This window comes from Puma concolor, chromosome B2 (genome assembly GCF_028749965.1).
Source record: "Puma concolor isolate L17-30 chromosome B2, mPumCon1.1.hap2, whole genome shotgun sequence".
In the NCBI taxonomy this organism is placed as follows: domain Eukaryota; kingdom Metazoa; phylum Chordata; class Mammalia; order Carnivora; family Felidae; genus Puma; species Puma concolor.
The window spans coordinates 29,718,950-29,724,949 of record NC_141671.1 but is presented as its reverse complement, the minus strand read 5'-3'; positions in this window follow the sequence as shown (position 1 = coordinate 29,724,949).

Here is a 6,000-nt window from a genome sequence, read left to right as displayed (position 1 = left end):
GCAGTCGGTTAAGCGTCCGACTTCAGCCAGGTCACGATCTCGCAGTGCGTGAGTTCGAGCCCCGCGTCAGGCTCTGGGCTGATGGCTCAGAGCCTGGAGCCTGTTTCCGATTCTGTGTCTCCCTCTCTCTCTGCCCCACCCCCGTTCATGCTCTGTCTCTCTCTGTCCCAAAAATAAATTAAAACGTTGAAAAAAAATTAAAAAAAAATTTATTTATTTTTGAGAGACAGAGAGGCAGTACGAGTCGGGGAGAGGAAGAGAGAGAGAGGGAAACACAGAATTTGAAGCAGGCTCTAGGCTCTGAGCTGTCAGCACAGAGCCCAACATGGGGCTTGAATCCATGAACCATGAGATCATAAACTGAGTTGAAGTCGTCCACTTAACTGACTGAGTCACCCAGGTGCCCCAGTGCATTCCCATTTTATTATTATTATTATTATTATTATTTTAATTTTATGTATCTTTAAAAATACTTTTGTTTTTAAATTTACATCCAAGTTAGTTAGCATATAGTGCTGTAATGGTTTCAGAAGTTGATTCCAGTGATTCATCCCCTATCTATAACACCCAGTGCTCATCCCAACAAGTATCTTCCTTAATGCTTCTTACCCATTTCGCCCATTCTCCCACCCACGAGCCCTCCAGCAACCTTCAGTTTGTTCTCTATATTTGAGTCTCTTATGCTTTGTCCCCCTCCCTGTTTTTATATTATTTTGCTTCCCTTCCATTATGTTCATCTATTTTGTATCTTAAATTCCTCATATGAGTGAAGTCATATATTTGTCTTTGACTGACTAATTTTGCTTAGCATAATACCCTCTAGTTCCATTCCACATTGTTGCAAATGGCAAGATTTCATTCTTTTTGGTTGCCAAGTAATACTCCATTGTATATATATACACCACATCTCCTTTATCCATTCATTCATCTGTCTATGGACATTTGGGCTTTTTCCATACATTGGCTATTGTTGATAGCACTGCTATAAACATTGGGGTGCATGTGCCCCTTCGAAACAGCATACTTGTATCCCTTGGATAAATACCTAGTAGTGTATTGCTGGGATGTAAGGTAGTTCTAGAGTAGCTACACCAGTTTGTACTCCCACCAGCTGTGCAAGAGAATTGCCCTATCTCTGCATCCTCTCCAACATCTGTCATTTCCTGAGTTGTTAATTTTTGCCTTTTTGATGGGTGTTAGGCGATATCCCATTGTGGTTTTGACTTGTATTTCCCTGATGATGAGTGATGTTGAGCATGTTTTCATGTGTCTGTTAGCCATCTGGATGTCTTCTTTGGAGAAGTGTCTGTTCGTGTCTTCTTCCCATTTCTTCACTAGGTTATTTGTTTTTTTGGGTGTTGAGTTTGATAAATTTTGAATACTAAATTTATAAATTTTGGATACTAACAATTTTTCTGATATGTCATTTGCAAATATCTTCTCCCATTCTGTTGGTTGCCTTTTAGTTTTGCTGATCATTTCCTTCACCATGCAGAAGTCTTTATCTTGATGAGGTCCCAATAGTTTGTTTTTGCTTTTGTTTCCCTTGCCTTACGTGTTAAGAAGCTGGTGTGGCCAAGGTCAAAGAGGTTTTTGCCTACTTTCTCCTCTAGGATTTTCTTCCTGTATTGCAGTTAGGTCTTTCATCCATTTTGAGTTTATTTTTGTGTGTGACATAAGAAAGTGGTCCAGGTTCATTCTGCATGCCCTGTACAGTTTTTCCAACACCACTTGCTGAAGAGACTGTCTTTATTCCATTGGGTATTCTTTCCTGCTTTGTCAAAGATTAGTTTGCCATACATTTGTGGGTACATTTCTGGGTTCTCCATTCTGTTCCATTGACCTATGTGTCTGTTTTTGTGCCAGTACCATACTGTCTTGATGATTACAGCTTTGTAATAAACCTTGAAGTCCAGGATTGTTGTGCTCCAGCTTAGGGTTTGTTTTTTTTAATTTTTTTAGGGTTGCTTTGGCTTTTTGGGATCTTCTGTGGTTCCATGCAAATTTTAGGATTGTTTGTTCTAGCTCTGTGAAGAATGCTGGTGTTATTTTGATAGAGATTGCATCAAATGTATAGATTGCTTTGGGTAGTATTGACATTTTTTTTTTTAATTTTTTTTCAACATTTATTTATTTTTGGGACAGAGAGAGAGCATGAACGGGGGAGGGGCAGAGAGAGAGGGAGACACAGAATCGGAAACAGGCTCCAGGCTCTGAGCCATCAGCCCAGAGCCCGACGCGGGGCTCGAACTCACGGACCGCGAGATCGTGACCTGGCTGAAGTCGGACGCTTAACCGACTGCGCCACCCAGGCGCCCCTTTTTTCATAAACTTTCTATAGTTTTCTGTGTATAGATTTTTCACCTTTGTGGTTAGGTTTATTCCTTAAGTATTTTATGGGTTTTGGTGGTATTGTAAAAGGGATTGATTCCTTGATTTCTCTTTCTTTTTCTTTATTGTTGGTATATAGAAATGCAACCGGTTTCTGCACATTGATTTTAAATCCTGTGATTTTGCTGAATTCATGGATCAGTTCTAGCAGTTTTTTGGTGTAATCTTTTGGGTTTTCCATATGGAGTATCATGTCATATGCGAAGGGTGAAAGTTTGACTTCTTCCTTGCCAATTTGGATACATTTTATTGCTTTGTGTTTTCTGACTGCTGAGGCTAGGACTTTCACTACTATGTTGAATAACAGTGGTGAGAGTGGACATTCCTGTCATGTTCCTGACTTTAGGGGGAAAGCTCTCAGTTTTCCCCCACTGATGATGATATTAGTGGTAGGCCTTTCATATATGGCTTTTATGATCTTGAGATATGATCCTTCTATTCCTACTTTCTTAAGGGTTTTTATCAAGAAAGGGTACTGTATTTCGTCAAATGCTTTCTCTGCATCTATTGAGAGGACCATGTGGTTATTGTCCTTTCTTTTATTGATGTGATGTATCACATTGATTGTTTTGCAGATATTGAACCAGCCCTGCATCCCAGGTATAAATCCCACTTGGTCGTGGTGAATTCTTTTAATGTATTGCTGGATCCAGTGGGCTAGTATCTTGTTGAGAATTGTTGCATCTGTATTCATCAGGGAAATTGGTCTGTAGTTCCCTTTTTTAGTGGAGTCTTTGGTTTTGGAATCAAGGCAATGCTGGCTTCATAGAATGAGTTTGGAAGTTTTCCTTCCATTTCTATTTTTTGGAACAGCTTCAAAAGTCTAGGTGTTAACTCTTCTTTAAATGTTTGGTAGAATTCCCCTGAAAATCCATCTGGCCCTGGACTCTTGTTTTTTGGAGATTTTTTTATTACTAATTCGATTTCTTTACTGGTTATGGGTCTGTTCAAGTTTTCTATTCTTGTTTCGGTTTTGGTAGTTTATATGTTTCTTGGAATTTTCCCATTTCTTCCAGATCGCCCAATTTATTGGCATATAATTGCTGATAATAGTCTCTTGTTATTGTTTGTAGTTCTGCAGTGTTGGTTGTGATCTCTCCTCTTTCATTCTTGATTTTATTTTTTGGGGTCCTTTTCTTTTTCTTTTTCTTTTTTTTTTTTTTAATTTTTTTTCAACGTTTTTTATTTTATTTTTGGGACAGAGAGAGACAGAGCATGAACAGGGGAGGGGCAGACAGAGAGGGAGACACAGAATCGGAAGCAGGCTCCAGGCTCCGAGCCATCAGCCCAGAGCCTGACGCGGGGCTCGAACTCACGGACCGCGAGATCGTGACCTGGCTGAAGTCGGACGCTTAACCGACTGCGCCACCCAGGCGCCCTTCTTTTTCTTTTTGATCAAACTGGCTAGGGGTTTATCAATTTTGTTAATTCTTTCAAAGAACCAACTCTTGGTTTTATTGATCTGTTCTACTGTTTTGTTTTGTTTTTTGTTTGATAGCATTGATTTTTGTTGTAATCTTTATTATTTCCTGCATTCTGCTGGTTTTAGGTTTTATTTACTGTTCTTTTTCCAGCTCTTTAAGGTGTAAGTTAAGGTTGTTTATCTGAGACCTTTCTTTCTTCTTTAGAAAGGCCTGGATTCTATATACTTCCCTCTCATGGCCACCTTTGCTGCGTCCCATAGGTTTTTGGCTGTGGTGTTATCATTTTCATTGGCTTCCCTGTACTTTTAATTTCCTCTTTAACTTCTCGATTAGCCCATTTATTCTTTAGTAGGATATTCTTTAGTCTCCAAGTATTTGTTGTATTTCCAATTTTTTTTCATCTGGTTGATTTCAACTCTCATAGCGTTGTGGTCTGAAAATACATGCAATATATGATCTTGATATTTTTGTACTTGTTGAGGGCTGAATTGTGGCCCAGTATGTGATCTATTCTGGAGAATATTCCATGTGCACTCTAGAAGAATGTGTATTCTGGTGCTTTAGGATGAAATATTTTGAATATATCTGTTAAGTCTATGTAGTCCAGTGTGTCATTCAAAGCCTTTGTTTCCTTGTTGATTTTCTGCCTAGATGATCTGTCCATTGTTGTAAGTAGGATGTTGAAGTCCCCTACTATTATGGTATTATCAATGAGTTTCTTTATATTTGTGATTCATTGATTTATATATTTGGGTTTTCTACGTTGGGGGCATAAAGGTTTACAATTGTTAGGTCTTCTTGGTGGAAAACCCCTTAATTAGGATATAATGCCCTTCTTCATCTCTTGTTACAGTCTTTATTTTAAATTCTAGATTGTATGATATAAGTATGGTTACTTTGGCTTTCTTTTGGCAACCATTAGCATGATAGATGGTTCTCCATCCCCTTACTTTCTATCTGAAGGTGTCTTTAGGTCTAAAATGGGTCTCTTGTAAACTGCATATAGATGGATCTTATTTTCTTATCCATTCTGTTACCCTACGTCTTTTGATTGAAGTGTTTAGTCCATTGACATTTAGAGTGAGTACCGAAAGATATGAATTTATTGCCATTGTGTTGCCTATAGAGTTGGAGTTTCTGGTGGTGTTCTCTGGTCCTTTCTAGTCTGTTACTTTTTTGTTTTGTTTTGTTTTGTTTTGTCTTTTCTCCCCTCAGAGACTCCCCCTTAAAATTTCTTTAATGGTCACAAACTCCTTTAGTTTTTGTTTGTCTGGGAGACTCTATCTCTCCTTACATTTTGAATGACATCCTTCCTGGATAAAGAATTCTGACTGCATATTTTCCCCATTCAGCCCTTTGAATATATCCTGCCACTCCTTTCTTGCCTGCCATGTTTCTGTAGATAGGTTTGCTGCAAACCTAATCTGTCTTCCCTTGTAAGTTAAGGACTTCTTTTTCCCTTGCTGCTTTCATGATTCTTTCCTTGTCTGTGTATTTTGTGAACTTGACTATGATATGCCATGTTGATGGGCAGTTTTTGTTGAAACTAATGGGAGTTCTCTGAGTTTCCTGGATTTTGATGTCTGTTTCTCCAGGTTAGGAAAGTTTTCCACTCTGATTTGTTCACATAAACTTTCTACCCCTTTTTCTCTCTCTTCATCTTCTGGGACCTCTATGTTTCATGTTATTCATTTTTAATGAGTCACTGAGTTATCTAATTCTTATATCATGCTCTTTTGCCTTAATTTTCTTCTTTTTTCTGCTTCATTATTCTCCATAAGTTTGTCCTCTATATCGTTGATTCGCTTCTCTGCTTCATCCATCCTTGCTGCCATAGCATCCATTTGAGATTGCATGTCAGTTATAACATTTTTAATTTCATCCTGACTAGATTTTACTTCCTTTATCTCTGCAGAAAGGGATCCTATGCTTTTTTTCAACCCCAGCTAGTATTCTTATTATCATGATTCTAAATTCTGGTTCAGACATCTTGCTTTTATGTGTGTTGATTAAGTCCCTGGCTGTCATTTATTTCTGTTCTTTTTTGGGGTGAATTCCTTCATTTCATCATTTTGGAGGAAGAAAAAGAATTAATAAAATTAAAATTAAAATTAAAAACAACTAACTGATGCTAGATCTTAGATGTGTTCTGCTCTGGTTGTTGAAAGAACTTGGTATAACAGAG